Below are 14193 nucleotides of genomic sequence, written 5' to 3' on the forward strand. Positions count from 1 at the left end.
AAAGGTTTTAGGATTGCCCTTTTCTGTGCTTGGTCGTCCTAAAGGACTGAATGAAGTGGTGCAATGGCAAGTGGACAGGTTCTTTGATATTTGATATGACTATTCTCCATGGCAAGTCTTGTACTTTTCACGGAGCAAAGCAGACTTGCAGGTAAGAATTCTGCCCAAAGAGTCCAAATTTCCCCACCAAAAACAGCTGACAGGAAGGTTCCACCGAGACTTGAACTCGGATTACTGGATTCAGAGTCCAGAGTGCTGACCATTACACCATGGAACCCACAGACGGAGACAAAAACGAGCCAACTCACCAGGTCTGCGTGAGGGGCGAGATCTCCAAGACAAATGAGAGTGTTTTACTGCTGACAGAAGAAGCTCTACTTATTATTTGTGTCTCCGGGCATAAAGAAATTGAGGAAAGGGGGATTAAAAACCCTGCCCCGTGTGAGGGTCGAACTCACGGCCTTCAGATTATGAGACTGACGCGCTGCCTACTGCGCCAACGAGGCACAAAGGCTTCTCTGTGTACATATTTCCAGCGTAGGAGTTCAAGTTGCAGTGTAGGAGTTCAAGTTGCCACGAAGTAAAGAGCAGCACGGGGTACGGCGATTTATAAACGGATAACCCAAAGGGCTTCTTCAGGGACTTTACACAGCGCCCCTCTGCCTTGACAAGTAAACCCCCTATTGATCTTTCAGTGACTATTACATCTACCACCAATGTCCAAATTGATGTTTTGGCTTGTTTTCTGTTGCCTTTTGTCCTCAATGAATTATTACAATGAAAGGTTTTAGGATTGCCCTTTTCTGTGCTTGGTCGGCCTAAATGTCTGAATGAAGTGGTGCAATGGCAAGTGGACAGGTTCTTTGATATTTGATATGACTCTTCTCCATGGCAAGTCTTGTACTTTTCACGGAGCAAAGCAGACTTGCAGGTAAGAATTCTGCCCAAAGAGTCCAAATTTCCCCACCCAAAACAGCTGACAGGAAGGTTCCACCGAGACTTGAACTCGGATTACTGGATTCAGAGTCCAGAGTGCTGACCATTACACCATGGAACCCACGGATGAAGACAAAAACGAGCCAACTCAGCATGTCTGCGTGAGGGGCGAGATCTCCAAGACAAATGAGAGTGTTTTACTGCTGACAGAAGAAGCTCTACTTATTATTTGTGTCTCCGGGCATAAAGAAATTGAGGAAAGGGGGATTAAAAACCCTGCCCCGTGTGAGGGTCGAACTCACGGCCTTCAGATTATGAGACTGACGCACTGCCTACTGCGCCAACGAGGCACAAAGGCTTCTCTGTGTACATATTTCCAGCGTAGGATTTCAAGTTGCAGTGTAGGAGTTCAAGTTGCCACGAAGTAAAGAGCAGCACGGGGTACGGCGATTTATAAACGGATAACCCAAAGGGCTTCTTCAGGGACTTTACACAGCGCCCCTCTGCCTTGACAAGTAAACCCCCTATTGATCTTTCAGTGACTATTACATCTACCACCAATGTCCAAATTGATGTTTTGGCTTGTTTTCTGTTGCCTTTTGTCCTCAATGTATTATTACAATGAAAGGTTTTAGGATTGCCCTTTTCTGTGCTTGGTCGTCCTAAAGGACTGAATGAAGTGGTGCAATGGCAAGTGGACAGGTTCTTTGATATTTGATATGACTATTCTCCATGGCAAGTCTTGTACTTTTCACGGAGCAAAGCAGACTTGCAGGTAAGAATTCTGCCCAAAGAGTCCAAATTTCCCCACCCAAAACAGCTGACAGGAAGGTTCCACCGAGACTTGAACTCGGATTACTGGATTCAGAGTCCAGAGTGCTGACCATTACACCATGGAACCCACGGATGAAGACAAAAACGAGCCAACTCACCAGGTCTGCGTGAGGGGCGAGATCTCCAAGACAAATGAGAGTGTTTTACTGCTGACAGAAGAAGCTCTACTTATTATTTGTGTCTCCGGGCATAAAGAAATTGAGGAAAGGGGGATTAAAAACCCTGCCCCGTGTGAGGGTCGAACTCACGGCCTTCAGATTATGAGACTGACGCGCTGCCTACTGCGCCAACGAGGCACAAAGGCTTCTCTGTGTACATATTTCCAGCGTAGGAGTTCAAGTTGCGGTGTAGGAGTTCAAGTTGCCACGAAGTAAAGAGCAGCACGGGGTAAGGCGATTTATAAACGGATAACCCAAAGGGCTTCTTCAGGGACTTTACACAGCGCCCCTCTGCCTTGACAAGTAAACCCCCTATTGATCTTTCAGTGACTATTACATCTACCACCAATGTCCAAATTGATGTTTTGGCTTGTTTTCTGTTGCCTTTTGTCCTCAATGTATTATTACAATGAAAGGTTTTAGGATTGCCCTTTTCTGTGCTTGGTCGTCCTAAAGGACTGAATGAAGTGGTGCAATGGCAAGTGGACAGGTTCTTTGATATGACTCTTCTCCATGGCAAGTCTTGTACTTTTCACGGAGCAAAGCAGACTTGCAGGTAAGAATTCTGCCCAAAGAGTCCAAATTTCCCCACCCAAAACAGCTGACAGGAAGGTTCCACCGAGACTTGAACTCGGATTACTGGATTCAGAGTCCAGAGTGCTGACCATTACACCATGGAACCCACGGATGAAGACAAAAACGAGCCAACTCAGCATGTCTGCGTGAGGGGCGAGATCTCCAAGACAAATGAGAGTGTTTTACTGCTGACAGAAGAAGCTCTACTTATTATTTGTGTCTCCGGGCATAAAGAAATTGAGGAAAGGGGGATTAAAAACCCTGCCCCGTGTGAGGGTCGAACTCACGGCCTTCAGATTATGAGACTGACGCGCTGCCTACTGCGCCAACGAGGCACAAAGGCTTCTCTGTGTACATATTTCCAGCGTAGGATTTCAAGTTGCAGTGTAGGAGTTGAAGCTGCCACGAAGTAAAGAGCAGCACGGGGTACGGCGATTTATAAACGGATAACCCAAAGGGCTTCTTCAGGGACTTTACACAGCGCCCCTCTGCCTTGACAAGTAAACCCCCTATTGATCTTTCAGTGACTATTACATCTACCATCAATGTCCAAATTGATGTTTTGCCTTGTTTTCTGTTGCCTTTTGTCCTCAATGAATTATTACAATGAAAGGTTTTAGGATTGCCCTTTTCTGTGCTTGGTCGGCCTAAATGTCTGAATGAAGTGGTGCAATGGCAAGTGGACAGGTTCTTTGATATTTGATATGACTCTTCTCCATGGCAAGTCTTGTACTTTTCACGGAGCAAAGCAGACTTGCAGGTAAGAATTCTGCCCAAAGAGTCCAAATTTCCCCACCCAAAACAGCTGACAGTAAGGTTCCACCGAGACTTGAACTCGGATTACTGGATTCAGAGTCCAGAGTGCTGACCATTACACCATGGAACCCACGGATGAAGACAAAAACGAGCCAACTCACCAGGTCTGCGTGAGGGGCGAGATCTCCAAGACAAATGAGAGTGTTTTACTGCTGACAGAAGAAGCTCTACTTATTATTTGTGTCTCCGGGCATAAAGAAATTGAGGAAAGGGGGATTAAAAACCCTGCCCCGTGTGAGGGTCGAACTCACGGCCTTCAGATTATGAGACTGACGCGCTGCCTACTGCGCCAACGAGGCACAAAGGCTTCTCTGTGTACATATTTCCAGCGTAGGATTTCAAGTTGCAGTGTAGGAGTTCAAGTTGCCACGAAGTAAAGAGCAGCACGGGGTACGGCGATTTATAAACGGATAACCCAAAGGGCTTCTTCAGGGACTTTACACAGCGCCCCTCTGCCTTGACAAGTAAACCCCCTATTGATCTTTCAGTGACTATTACATCTACCACCAATGTCCAAATTGATGTTTTGCCTTGTTTTCTGTTGCCTTTTGTCCTCAATGTATTATTACAATGAAAGGTTTTAGGATTGCCCTTTTCTGTGCTTGGTCGTCCTAAAGGACTGAATGAAGTGGTGCAATGGCAAGTGGACAGGTTCTTTGATATTTGATATGACTATTCTCCATGGCAAGTCTTGTACTTTTCACGGAGCAAAGCAGACTTGCAGGTAAGAATTCTGCCCAAAGAGTCCAAATTTCCCCACCCAAAACAGCTGACAGGAAGGTTCCACCGAGACTTGAATTCGGATTACTGGATTCAGAGTCCAGAGTGCTGACCATTACACCATGGAACCCACGGATGAAGACAAAAACGAGCCAACTCACCAGGTCTGCGTGAGGGGCGAGATCTCCAAGACAAATGAGAGTGTTTTACTGCTGACAGAAGAAGCTCTACTTATTATTTGTGTCTCCGGGCATAAAGAAATTGAGGAAAGGGGGATTAAAAACCCTGCCCCGTGTGAGGGTCGAACTCACGGCCTTCAGATTATGAGACTGACGCGCTGCCTACTGCGCCAACGAAGCACAAAGACTTCTCTGTGTACATATTTCCAGCGTAGGAGTTCAAGTTGCGGTGTAGGAGTTCAAGTTGCCACGAAGTAAAGAGCAGCACGGGGTAAGGCGATTTATAAACGGATAACCCAAAGGGCTTCTTCAGGGACTTTACACAGCGCCCCTCTGCCTTGACAAGTAAACCCCCTATTGATCTTTCAGTGACTATTACATCTACCACCAATGTCCAAATTGATGTTTTGGCTTGTTTTCTGTTGCCTTCTGTCCTCAATGTATTATTACAATGAAAGGTTTTAGGATTGCCCTTTTCTGTGCTTGGTCGTGCTAAAGGACTGAATGAAGTGGTGCAATGGCAAGTGGACAGGTTCTTTGATATTTGATATGACTCTTCTCCATGGCAAGTCTTGTACTTTTCACGGAGCAAAGCAGACTTGCAGGTAAGAATTCTGCCCAAAGAGTCCAAATTTCCCCACCCAAAACAGCTGACAGGAAGGTTCCACCGAGACTTGAACTCGGATTACTGGATTCAGAGTCCAGAGTGCTGACCATTACACCATGGAACCCACGGATGAAGACAAAAACGAGCCAACTCACCAGGTCTGCGTGAGGGGCGAGATCTCCAAGACAAATGAGAGTGTTTTACTGCTGACAGAAGAAGCTCTACTTATTATTTGTGTCTCCGGGCATAAAGAAATTGAGGAAAGGGGGATTAAAAACCCTGCCCCGTGTGAGGGTCGAACTCACGGCCTTCGGATTATGAGACTGACGCGCTGCCTACTGCGCCAACGAGGCACAAAGGCTTCTCTGTGTACATATTTCCAGCTTAGGAGTTCAAGTTGCAGTGTAGGAGTTCAAGTTGCCACGAAGTAAAGAGCAGCACGGGGTACGGCGATTTATAAACGGATAACCCAAAGGGCTTCTTCAGGGACTTTACACAGCGCCCCTCTGCCTTGACAAGTAAACCCCCTATTGATCTTTCAGTGACTATTACATCTACCACCAATGTCCAAATTGATGTTTTGGCTTGTTTTCTGTTGCCTTTTGTCCTCAATGTATTATTACAATGAAAGGTTTTAGGATTGCCCTTTTCTGTGCTTGGTCGTCCTAAAGGACTGAATGAAGTGGTGCAATGGCAAGTGGACAGGTTCTTTGATATTTGATATGACTATTCTCCATGGCAAGTCTTGTACTTTTCACGGAGCAAAGCAGACTTGCAGGTAAGAATTCTGCCCAAAGAGTGCAAATTTCCCCACCCAAAACAGCTGACAGGAAGGTTCCACCGAGACTTGAACTCGGATTACTGGATTCAGAGTCCAGAGTGCTGACCATTACACCATGGAACCCACGGATGAAGACAAAAACAAGCCAACTCAGCATGTCTGCGTGAGGGGCGAGATCTCCAAGACAAATGAGAGTGTTGTACTGCTGACAGAAGAAGCTCTACTTATTATTTGTGTCTCCGGGCATAAAGAAATTGAGGAAAGGGGGATTAAAAACCCTGCCCCGTGTGAGGGTCGAACTCACGGCCTTCAGATTATGAGACTGACGCGCTGCCTACTGCGCCAACGAGGCACAAAGGCTTCTCTGTGTACATATTTCCAGCGTAGGATTTCAAGTTGCAGTGTAGGAGTTGAAGCTGCCACGAAGTAAAGAGCAGCACGGGGTACGGCGATTTATAAACGGATAACCCAAAGGGCTTCTTCAGGGACTTTACACAGCGCCCCTCTGCCTTGACAAGTAAACCCCCTATTGATCTTTCAGTGACTATTACATCTACCATCAATGTCCAAATTGATGTTTTGCCTTGTTTTCTGTTGCCTTTTGTCCTCAATGAATTATTACAATGAAAGGTTTTAGGATTGCCCTTTTCTGTGCTTGGTCGGCCTAAATGTCTGAATGAAGTGGTGCAATGGCAAGTGGACAGGTTCTTTGATATTTGATATGACTCTTCTCCATGGCAAGTCTTGTACTTTTCACGGAGCAAAGCAGACTTGCAGGTAAGAATTCTGCCCAAAGAGTCCAAATTTCCCCACCCAAAACAGCTGACAGTAAGGTTCCACCGAGACTTGAACTCGGATTACTGGATTCAGAGTCCAGAGTGCTGACCATTACACCATGGAACCCACGGATGAAGACAAAAACGAGCCAACTCACCAGGTCTGCGTGAGGGGCGAGATCTCCAAGACAAATGAGAGTGTTTTACTGCTGACAGAAGAAGCTCTACTTATTATTTGTGTCTCCGGGCATAAAGAAATTGAGGAAAGGGGGATTAAAAACCCTGCCCCGTGTGAGGGTCGAACTCACGGCCTTCAGATTATGAGACTGACGCGCTGCCTACTGCGCCAACGAGGCACAAAGGCTTCTCTGTGTACATATTTCCAGCGTAGGATTTCAAGTTGCAGTGTAGGAGTTCAAGTTGCCACGAAGTAAAGAGCAGCACGGGGTACGGCGATTTATAAACGGATAACCCAAAGGGCTTCTTCAGGGACTTTACACAGCGCCCCTCTGCCTTGACAAGTAAACCCCCTATTGATCTTTCAGTGACTATTACATCTACCACCAATGTCCAAATTGATGTTTTGCCTTGTTTTCTGTTGCCTTTTGTCCTCAATGTATTATTACAATGAAAGGTTTTAGGATTGCCCTTTTCTGTGCTTGGTCGTCCTAAAGGACTGAATGAAGTGGTGCAATGGCAAGTGGACAGGTTCTTTGATATTTGATATGACTATTCTCCATGGCAAGTCTTGTACTTTTCACGGAGCAAAGCAGACTTGCAGGTAAGAATTCTGCCCAAAGAGTCCAAATTTCCCCACCCAAAACAGCTGACAGGAAGGTTCCACCGAGACTTGAATTCGGATTACTGGATTCAGAGTCCAGAGTGCTGACCATTACACCATGGAACCCACGGATGAAGACAAAAACGAGCCAACTCAGCATGTCTGCGTGAGGGGCGAGATCTCCAAGACAAATGAGAGTGTTGTACTGCTGACAGAAGAAGCTCTACTTATTATTTGTGTCTCCGGGCAGAAAGAAATTGAGGAAAGGGGGATTAAAAACCCTGCCCCGTGTGAGGGTCGAACTCACGGCCTTCAGATTATGAGACTGACGCGCTGCCTACTGCGCCAACGAGGCACAAAGGCTTCTCTGTGTACATATTTCCAGCGTAGGATTTCAAGTTGCAGTGTAGGAGTTGAAGCTGCCACGAAGTAAAGAGCAGCACGGGGTACGGCGATTTATAAACGGATAACCCAAAGGGCTTCTTCAGGGACTTTACACAGCGCCCCTCTGCCTTGACAAGTAAACCCCCTATTGATCTTTCAGTGACTATTACATCTACCATCAATGTCCAAATTGATGTTTTGCCTTGTTTTCTGTTGCCTTTTGTCCTCAATGAATTATTACAATGAAAGGTTTTAGGATTGCCCTTTTCTGTGCTTGGTCGGCCTAAATGTCTGAATGAAGTGGTGCAATGGCAAGTGGACAGGTTCTTTGATATTTGATATGACTCTTCTCCATGGCAAGTCTTGTACTTTTCACGGAGCAAAGCAGACTTGCAGGTAAGAATTCTGCCCAAAGAGTCCAAATTTCCCCACCCAAAACAGCTGACAGTAAGGTTCCACCGAGACTTGAACTCGGATTACTGGATTCAGAGTCCAGAGTGCTGACCATTACACCATGGAACCCACGGATGAAGACAAAAACGAGCCAACTCACCAGGTCTGCGTGAGGGGCGAGATCTCCAAGACAAATGAGAGTGTTTTACTGCTGACAGAAGAAGCTCTACTTATTATTTGTGTCTCCGGGCATAAAGAAATTGAGGAAAGGGGGATTAAAAACCCTGCCCCGTGTGAGGGTCAAACTCACGGCCTTCAGATTATGAGACTGACGCGCTGCCTACTGCGCCAACGAGGCACAAAGGCTTCTCTGTGTACATATTTCCAGCGTAGGATTTCAAGTTGCAGTGTAGGAGTTCAAGTTGCCACGAAGTAAAGAGCAGCACGGGGTACGGCGATTTATAAACGGATAACCCAAAGGGCTTCTTCAGGGACTTTACACAGCGCCCCTCTGCCTTGACAAGTAAACCCCCTATTGATCTTTCAGTGACTATTACATCTACCACCAATGTCCAAATTGATGTTTTGCCTTGTTTTCTGTTGCCTTTTGTCCTCAATGTATTATTACAATGAAAGGTTTTAGGATTGCCCTTTTCTGTGCTTGGTCGTCCTAAAGGACTGAATGAAGTGGTGCAATGGCAAGTGGACAGGTTCTTTGATATTTGATATGACTATTCTCCATGGCAAGTCTTGTACTTTTCACGGAGCAAAGCAGACTTGCAGGTAAGAATTCTGCCCAAAGAGTCCAAATTTCCCCACCCAAAACAGCTGACAGGAAGGTTCCACCGAGACTTGAATTCGGATTACTGGATTCAGAGTCCAGAGTGCTGACCATTACACCATGGAACCCACGGATGAAGACAAAAACGAGCCAACTCAGCATGTCTGCGTGAGGGGCGAGATCTCCAAGACAAATGAGAGTGTTGTACTGCTGACAGAAGAAGCTCTACTTATTATTTGTGTCTCCGGGCAGAAAGAAATTGAGGAAAGGGGGATTAAAAACCCTGCCCCGTGTGAGGGTCGAACTCACGGCCTTCAGATTATGAGACTGACGCGCTGCCTACTGCGCCAACGAGGCACAAAGGCTTCTCTGTGTACATATTTCCAGCTTAGGAGTTCAAGTTGCAGTGTAGGAGTTCAAGTTGCCACGAAGTAAAGAGCAGCACGGGGTACGGCGATTTATAAACGGATAACCCAAAGGGCTTCTTCAGGGACTTTACACAGCGCCCCTCTGCCTTGACAAGTAAACCCCCTATTGATCTTTCAGTGACTATTACATCTACCATCAATGTCCAAATTTATGTTTTGCCTTGTTTTCTGTTGCCTTTTGTCCTCAATGAATTATTACAATGAAAGGTTTTAGGATTGCCCTTTTCTGTGCTTGGTCGGCCTAAATGTCTGAATGAAGTGGTGCAATGGCAAGTGGACAGGTTCTTTGATATTTGATATGACTCTTCTCCATGGCAAGTCTTGTACTTTTCACGGAGCAAAGCAGACTTGCAGGTAAGAATTCTGCCCAAAGAGTCCAAATTTCCCCACCCAAAACAGCTGACAGGAAGGTTCCACCGAGACTTGAACTCGGATTACTGGATTCAGAGTCCAGAGTGCTGACCATTACACCATGGAACCCACGGATGAAGACAAAAACGAGCCAACTCAGCATGTCTGCGTGAGGGGCGAGATCTCCAAGACAAATGAGAGTGTTGTACTGCTGACAGAAGAAGCTCTACTTATTATTTGTGTCTCCGGGCATAAAGAAATTGAGGAAAGGGGGATTAAAAACCCTGCCCCGTGTGAGGGTCGAACTCACGGCCTTCAGATTATGAGACTGACGCGCTGCCTACTGCGCCAACGAGGCACAAAGGCTTCTCTGTGTACATATTTCCAGCGTAGGATTTCAAGTTGCAGTGTAGGAGTTGAAGCTGCCACGAAGTAAAGAGCAGCACGGGGTACGGCGATTTATAAACGGATAACCCAAAGGGCTTCTTCAGGGACTTTACACAGCGCCCCTCTGCCTTGACAAGTAAACCCCCTATTGATCTTTCAGTGACTATTACATCTACCACCAATGTCCAAATTGATGTTTTGGCTTGTTTTCTGTTGCCTTTTGTCCTCAATGTATTATTACAATGAAAGGTTTTAGGATTGCCCTTTTCTGTGCTTGGTCGTCCTAAAGGACTGAATGAAGTGGTGCAATGGCAAGTGGACAGGTTCTTTGATATTTGATATGACTATTCTCCATGGCAAGTCTTGTACTTTTCACGGAGCAAAGCAGACTTGCAGGTAAGAATTCTGCCCAAAGAGTCCAAATTTCCCCACCCAAAACAGCTGACAGGAAGGTTCCACCGAGACTTGAACTCGGATTACTGGATTCAGAGTCCAGAGTGCTGACCATTACACCATGGAACCCACGGATGAAGACAAAAACGAGCCAACTCAGCATGTCTGCGTGAGGGGCGAGATCTCCAAGACAAATGAGAGTGTTGTACTGCTGACAGAAGAAGCTCTACTTATTATTTGTGTCTCCGGGCATAAAGAAATTGAGGAAAGGGGGATTAAAAACCCTGCCCCGTGTGAGGGTCGAACTCACGGCCTTCAGATTATGAGACTGACGCGCTGCCTACTGCGCCAACAAGGCACAAAGGCTTCTCTGTGTACATATTTCCAGCTTAGGAGTTCAAGTTGCAGTGTAGGAGTTCAAGTTGCCACGAAGTAAAGAGCAGCACGGGGTACGGCGATTTATAAACGGATAACCCAAAGGGCTTCTTCAGGGACTTTACACAGCGCCCCTCTGCCTTGACAAGTAAACCCCCTATTGATCTTTCAGTGACTATTACATCTACCACCAATGTCCAAATTGATGTTTTGGCTTGTTTTCTGTTGCCTTTTGTCCTCAATGTATTATTACAATGAAAGGTTTTAGGATTGCCCTTTTCTGTGCTTGGTCGGCCTAAATGTCTGAATGAAGTGGTGCAATGGCAAGTGGACAGGTTCTTTGATATTTGATATGACTCTTCTCCATGGCAAGTCTTGTACTTTTCACGGAGCAAAGCAGACTTGCAGGTAAGAATTCTGCCCAAAGAGTCCAAATTTCCCAACCAAAAACAGCTGACAGGAAGGTTCCACCGAGACTTGAACTCGGATTACTGGATTCAGAGTCCAGAGTGCTGACCATTACACCATGGAACCCACGGATGAAGACAAAAACGAGCCAACTCAGCATGTCTGCGTGAGGGGCGAGATCTCCAAGACAAATGAGAGTGTTGTACTGCTGACAGAAGAAGCTCTACTTATTATTTGTGTCTCCGGGCATAAAGAAATTGAGGAAAGGGGGATTAAAAACCCTGCCCCGTGTGAGGGTCGAACTCACAGCCTTCAGATTATGAGACTGACGCGCTGCCTACTGCGCCAACGAGGCACAAAGGCTTCTCTGTGTACATATTTCCAGCGTAGGAGTTCAAGTTGCAGTGTAGGAGTTCAAGTTGCCACGAAGTAAAGAGCAGCACGGGGTACGGCGATTTATAAACGGATAACCCAAAGGGCTTCTTCAGGGACTTTACACAGCGCCCCTCTGCCTTGACAAGTAAACCCCCTATTGATCTTTCAGTGACTATTACATCTACCATCAATGTCCAAATTGATGTTTTGCCTTGTTTTCTGTTGCCTTTTGTCCTCAATGAATTATTACAATGAAAGGTTTTAGGATTGCCCTTTTCTGTGCTTGGTCGGCCTAAATGTCTGAATGAAGTGGTGCAATGGCAAGTGGACAGGTTCTTTGATATTTGATATGACTCTTCTCCATGGCAAGTCTTGTACTTTTCACGGAGCAAAGCAGACTTGCAGGTAAGAATTCTGCCCAAAGAGTCCAAATTTCCCCACCCAAAACAGCTGACAGGAAGGTTCCACCGAGACTTGAACTCGGATTACTGGATTCAGAGTCCAGAGTGCTGACCATTACACCATGGAACCCACGGATGAAGACAAAAACGAGCCAACTCACCAGGTCTGCGTGAGGGGCGAGATCTCCAAGACAAATGAGAGTGTTTTACTGCTGACAGAAGAAGCTCTACTTATTATTTGTGTCTCCGGGCATAAAGAAATTGAGGAAAGGGGGATTAAAAACCCTGCCCCGTGTGAGGGTCGAACTCACGGCCTTCAGATTATGAGACTGACGCGCTGCCTACTGCGCCAACGAGGCACAAAGGCTTCTCTGTGTACATATTTCCAGCGTAGGATTTCAAGTTGCAGTGTAGGAGTTCAAGTTGCCACGAAGTAAAGAGCAGCACGGGGTACGGCGATTTATAAACGGATAACCCAAAGGGCTTCTTCAGGGACTTTACACAGCGCCCCTCTGCCTTGACAAGTAAACCCCCTATTGATCTTTCAGTGACTATTACATCTACCACCAATGTCCAAATTGATGTTTTGGCTTGTTTTCTGTTGCCTTTTGTCCTCAATGTATTATTACAATGAAAGGTTTTAGGATTGCCCTTTTCTGTGCTTGGTCGTCCTAAAGGACTGAATGAAGTGGTGCAATGGCAAGTGGACAGGTTCTTTGATATTTGATATGACTATTCTCCATGGCAAGTCTTGTACTTTTCACGGAGCAAAGCAGACTTGCAGGTAAGAATTCTGCCCAAAGAGTCCAAATTTCCCCACCCAAAACAGCTGACAGGAAGGTTCCACCGAGACTTGAATTCGGATTACTGGATTCAGAGTCCAGAGTGCTGACCATTACACCATGGAACCCACGGATGAAGACAAAAACGAGCCAACTCAGCATGTCTGCGTGAGGGGCGAGATCTCCAAGACAAATGAGAGTGTTGTACTGCTGACAGAAGAAGCTCTACTTATTATTTGTGTCTCCGGGCATAAAGAAATTGAGGAAAGGGGGATTAAAAACCGTGCCCCGTGTGAGGGTCGAACTCACGGCCTTCAGATTATGAGACTGACGCGCTGCCTACTGCGCCAACGAGGCACAAAGGCTTCTCTGTGTACATATTTCCAGCTTAGGAGTTCAAGTTGCAGTGTAGGAGTTCAAGTTGCCACGAAGTAAAGAGCAGCACGGGGTACGGCGATTTATAAACGGATAACCCAAAGGGCTTCTTCAGGGACTTTACACAGCGCCCCTCTGCCTTGACAAGTAAACCCCCTATTGATCTTTCAGTGACTATTACATCTACCACCAATGTCCAAATTGATGTTTTGGCTTGTTTTCTGTTGCCTTTTGTCCTCAATGTATTATTACAATGAAAGGTTTTAGGATTGCCCTTTTCTGTGCTTGGTCGTCCTAAAGGACTGAATGAAGTGGTGCAATGGCAAGTGGACAGGTTCTTTGATATTTGATATGACTATTCTCCATGGCAAGTCTTGTACTTTTCACGGAGCAAAGCAGACTTGCAGGTAAGAATTCTGCCCAAAGAGTCCAAATTTCCCCACCCAAAACAGCTGACAGGAAGGTTCCACCGAGACTTGAACTCGGATTACTGGATTCAGAGTCCAGAGTGCTGACCATTACACCATGGAACCCACGGATGAAGACAAAAACGAGCCAACTCACCAGGTCTGCGTGAGGGGCGAGATCTCCAAGACAAATGAGAGTGTTTTACTGCTGACAGAAGAAGCTCTACTTATTATTTGTGTCTCCGGGCATAAAGAAATTGAGGAAAGGGGGATTAAAAACCCTGCCCCGTGTGAGGGTCGAACTCACGGCCTTCAGATTATGAGACTGACGCGCTGCCTACTGCGCCAACGAGGCACAAAGGCTTCTCTGTGTACATATTTCCAGCGTAGGATTTCAAGTTGCAGTGTAGGAGTTGAAGCTGCCACGAAGTAAAGAGCAGCACGGGGTACGGCGATTTATAAACGGATAACCCAAAGGGCTTCTTCAGGGACTTTACACAGCGCCCCTCTGCCTTGACAAGTAAACCCCCTATTGATCTTTCAGTGACTATTACATCTACCACCAATGTCCAAATTGATGTTTTGGCTTGTTTTCTGTTGCCTTTTGTCCTCAATGTATTATTACAATGAAAGGTTTTAGGATTGCCCTTTTCTGTGCTTGGTCGTCCTAAAGGACTGAATGAAGTGGTGCAATGGCAAGTGGACAGGTTCTTTGATATTTGATATGACTATTCTCCATGGCAAGTCTTGTACTTTTCACGGAGCAAAGCAGACTTGCAGGTAAGAATT

At 46.1% G+C, this 14193-nt stretch overlaps 36 non-coding genes across 36 annotated transcripts; all 36 read right to left on the bottom strand.

Annotated features, from left to right (window-relative positions):
• Positions 1 to 205: 205 nt before the first annotated feature.
• On the bottom strand, positions 206 to 277 carry trnaq-cug (transfer RNA glutamine (anticodon CUG)). The gene has a single exon. It is a non-coding gene; the product is annotated as a tRNA-Gln (tRNA).
• Positions 278 to 433: 156 nt separating this feature from the next.
• trnam-cau (transfer RNA methionine (anticodon CAU)) lies at positions 434 to 506 on the bottom strand. The gene has a single exon. It is a non-coding gene; the product is annotated as a tRNA-Met (tRNA).
• Positions 507 to 985: 479 nt separating this feature from the next.
• On the bottom strand, positions 986 to 1057 carry trnaq-cug (transfer RNA glutamine (anticodon CUG)). Its single transcript has one exon. It is a non-coding gene; the product is annotated as a tRNA-Gln (tRNA).
• Positions 1058 to 1213: 156 nt separating this feature from the next.
• On the bottom strand, positions 1214 to 1286 carry trnam-cau (transfer RNA methionine (anticodon CAU)). The gene has a single exon. It is a non-coding gene; the product is annotated as a tRNA-Met (tRNA).
• A 479-nt stretch (positions 1287 to 1765) lies between these two features.
• On the bottom strand, positions 1766 to 1837 carry trnaq-cug (transfer RNA glutamine (anticodon CUG)). The gene has a single exon. It is a non-coding gene; the product is annotated as a tRNA-Gln (tRNA).
• A 156-nt stretch (positions 1838 to 1993) lies between these two features.
• trnam-cau (transfer RNA methionine (anticodon CAU)) lies at positions 1994 to 2066 on the bottom strand. Its single transcript has one exon. It is a non-coding gene; the product is annotated as a tRNA-Met (tRNA).
• A 472-nt stretch (positions 2067 to 2538) lies between these two features.
• Positions 2539 to 2610, bottom strand: trnaq-cug (transfer RNA glutamine (anticodon CUG)). The gene has a single exon. It is a non-coding gene; the product is annotated as a tRNA-Gln (tRNA).
• A 156-nt stretch (positions 2611 to 2766) lies between these two features.
• trnam-cau (transfer RNA methionine (anticodon CAU)) lies at positions 2767 to 2839 on the bottom strand. The gene has a single exon. It is a non-coding gene; the product is annotated as a tRNA-Met (tRNA).
• A 479-nt stretch (positions 2840 to 3318) lies between these two features.
• On the bottom strand, positions 3319 to 3390 carry trnaq-cug (transfer RNA glutamine (anticodon CUG)). The gene has a single exon. It is a non-coding gene; the product is annotated as a tRNA-Gln (tRNA).
• A 156-nt stretch (positions 3391 to 3546) lies between these two features.
• Positions 3547 to 3619, bottom strand: trnam-cau (transfer RNA methionine (anticodon CAU)). Its single transcript has one exon. It is a non-coding gene; the product is annotated as a tRNA-Met (tRNA).
• A 479-nt stretch (positions 3620 to 4098) lies between these two features.
• On the bottom strand, positions 4099 to 4170 carry trnaq-cug (transfer RNA glutamine (anticodon CUG)). Its single transcript has one exon. It is a non-coding gene; the product is annotated as a tRNA-Gln (tRNA).
• A 156-nt stretch (positions 4171 to 4326) lies between these two features.
• trnam-cau (transfer RNA methionine (anticodon CAU)) lies at positions 4327 to 4399 on the bottom strand. The gene has a single exon. It is a non-coding gene; the product is annotated as a tRNA-Met (tRNA).
• Positions 4400 to 4878: 479 nt separating this feature from the next.
• trnaq-cug (transfer RNA glutamine (anticodon CUG)) lies at positions 4879 to 4950 on the bottom strand. Its single transcript has one exon. It is a non-coding gene; the product is annotated as a tRNA-Gln (tRNA).
• Positions 4951 to 5106: 156 nt separating this feature from the next.
• Positions 5107 to 5179, bottom strand: trnam-cau (transfer RNA methionine (anticodon CAU)). Its single transcript has one exon. It is a non-coding gene; the product is annotated as a tRNA-Met (tRNA).
• A 479-nt stretch (positions 5180 to 5658) lies between these two features.
• On the bottom strand, positions 5659 to 5730 carry trnaq-cug (transfer RNA glutamine (anticodon CUG)). The gene has a single exon. It is a non-coding gene; the product is annotated as a tRNA-Gln (tRNA).
• A 156-nt stretch (positions 5731 to 5886) lies between these two features.
• On the bottom strand, positions 5887 to 5959 carry trnam-cau (transfer RNA methionine (anticodon CAU)). The gene has a single exon. It is a non-coding gene; the product is annotated as a tRNA-Met (tRNA).
• A 479-nt stretch (positions 5960 to 6438) lies between these two features.
• On the bottom strand, positions 6439 to 6510 carry trnaq-cug (transfer RNA glutamine (anticodon CUG)). The gene has a single exon. It is a non-coding gene; the product is annotated as a tRNA-Gln (tRNA).
• Positions 6511 to 6666: 156 nt separating this feature from the next.
• trnam-cau (transfer RNA methionine (anticodon CAU)) lies at positions 6667 to 6739 on the bottom strand. Its single transcript has one exon. It is a non-coding gene; the product is annotated as a tRNA-Met (tRNA).
• A 479-nt stretch (positions 6740 to 7218) lies between these two features.
• trnaq-cug (transfer RNA glutamine (anticodon CUG)) lies at positions 7219 to 7290 on the bottom strand. The gene has a single exon. It is a non-coding gene; the product is annotated as a tRNA-Gln (tRNA).
• Positions 7291 to 7446: 156 nt separating this feature from the next.
• On the bottom strand, positions 7447 to 7519 carry trnam-cau (transfer RNA methionine (anticodon CAU)). Its single transcript has one exon. It is a non-coding gene; the product is annotated as a tRNA-Met (tRNA).
• Positions 7520 to 7998: 479 nt separating this feature from the next.
• Positions 7999 to 8070, bottom strand: trnaq-cug (transfer RNA glutamine (anticodon CUG)). The gene has a single exon. It is a non-coding gene; the product is annotated as a tRNA-Gln (tRNA).
• Positions 8071 to 8226: 156 nt separating this feature from the next.
• On the bottom strand, positions 8227 to 8299 carry trnam-cau (transfer RNA methionine (anticodon CAU)). Its single transcript has one exon. It is a non-coding gene; the product is annotated as a tRNA-Met (tRNA).
• Positions 8300 to 8778: 479 nt separating this feature from the next.
• trnaq-cug (transfer RNA glutamine (anticodon CUG)) lies at positions 8779 to 8850 on the bottom strand. The gene has a single exon. It is a non-coding gene; the product is annotated as a tRNA-Gln (tRNA).
• Positions 8851 to 9006: 156 nt separating this feature from the next.
• trnam-cau (transfer RNA methionine (anticodon CAU)) lies at positions 9007 to 9079 on the bottom strand. Its single transcript has one exon. It is a non-coding gene; the product is annotated as a tRNA-Met (tRNA).
• A 479-nt stretch (positions 9080 to 9558) lies between these two features.
• On the bottom strand, positions 9559 to 9630 carry trnaq-cug (transfer RNA glutamine (anticodon CUG)). Its single transcript has one exon. It is a non-coding gene; the product is annotated as a tRNA-Gln (tRNA).
• A 156-nt stretch (positions 9631 to 9786) lies between these two features.
• On the bottom strand, positions 9787 to 9859 carry trnam-cau (transfer RNA methionine (anticodon CAU)). Its single transcript has one exon. It is a non-coding gene; the product is annotated as a tRNA-Met (tRNA).
• A 479-nt stretch (positions 9860 to 10338) lies between these two features.
• Positions 10339 to 10410, bottom strand: trnaq-cug (transfer RNA glutamine (anticodon CUG)). The gene has a single exon. It is a non-coding gene; the product is annotated as a tRNA-Gln (tRNA).
• Positions 10411 to 10566: 156 nt separating this feature from the next.
• On the bottom strand, positions 10567 to 10639 carry trnam-cau (transfer RNA methionine (anticodon CAU)). Its single transcript has one exon. It is a non-coding gene; the product is annotated as a tRNA-Met (tRNA).
• Positions 10640 to 11118: 479 nt separating this feature from the next.
• On the bottom strand, positions 11119 to 11190 carry trnaq-cug (transfer RNA glutamine (anticodon CUG)). The gene has a single exon. It is a non-coding gene; the product is annotated as a tRNA-Gln (tRNA).
• A 156-nt stretch (positions 11191 to 11346) lies between these two features.
• trnam-cau (transfer RNA methionine (anticodon CAU)) lies at positions 11347 to 11419 on the bottom strand. Its single transcript has one exon. It is a non-coding gene; the product is annotated as a tRNA-Met (tRNA).
• A 479-nt stretch (positions 11420 to 11898) lies between these two features.
• trnaq-cug (transfer RNA glutamine (anticodon CUG)) lies at positions 11899 to 11970 on the bottom strand. Its single transcript has one exon. It is a non-coding gene; the product is annotated as a tRNA-Gln (tRNA).
• Positions 11971 to 12126: 156 nt separating this feature from the next.
• On the bottom strand, positions 12127 to 12199 carry trnam-cau (transfer RNA methionine (anticodon CAU)). The gene has a single exon. It is a non-coding gene; the product is annotated as a tRNA-Met (tRNA).
• A 479-nt stretch (positions 12200 to 12678) lies between these two features.
• On the bottom strand, positions 12679 to 12750 carry trnaq-cug (transfer RNA glutamine (anticodon CUG)). The gene has a single exon. It is a non-coding gene; the product is annotated as a tRNA-Gln (tRNA).
• Positions 12751 to 12906: 156 nt separating this feature from the next.
• Positions 12907 to 12979, bottom strand: trnam-cau (transfer RNA methionine (anticodon CAU)). Its single transcript has one exon. It is a non-coding gene; the product is annotated as a tRNA-Met (tRNA).
• Positions 12980 to 13458: 479 nt separating this feature from the next.
• trnaq-cug (transfer RNA glutamine (anticodon CUG)) lies at positions 13459 to 13530 on the bottom strand. The gene has a single exon. It is a non-coding gene; the product is annotated as a tRNA-Gln (tRNA).
• Positions 13531 to 13686: 156 nt separating this feature from the next.
• On the bottom strand, positions 13687 to 13759 carry trnam-cau (transfer RNA methionine (anticodon CAU)). The gene has a single exon. It is a non-coding gene; the product is annotated as a tRNA-Met (tRNA).
• Positions 13760 to 14193: the final 434 nt, after the last annotated feature.

The sequence above is a fragment of the Gasterosteus aculeatus genome, chromosome 3 (genome assembly GCF_964276395.1).
Source record: "Gasterosteus aculeatus chromosome 3, fGasAcu3.hap1.1, whole genome shotgun sequence".
NCBI classification, from domain to species: domain Eukaryota; kingdom Metazoa; phylum Chordata; class Actinopteri; order Perciformes; family Gasterosteidae; genus Gasterosteus; species Gasterosteus aculeatus.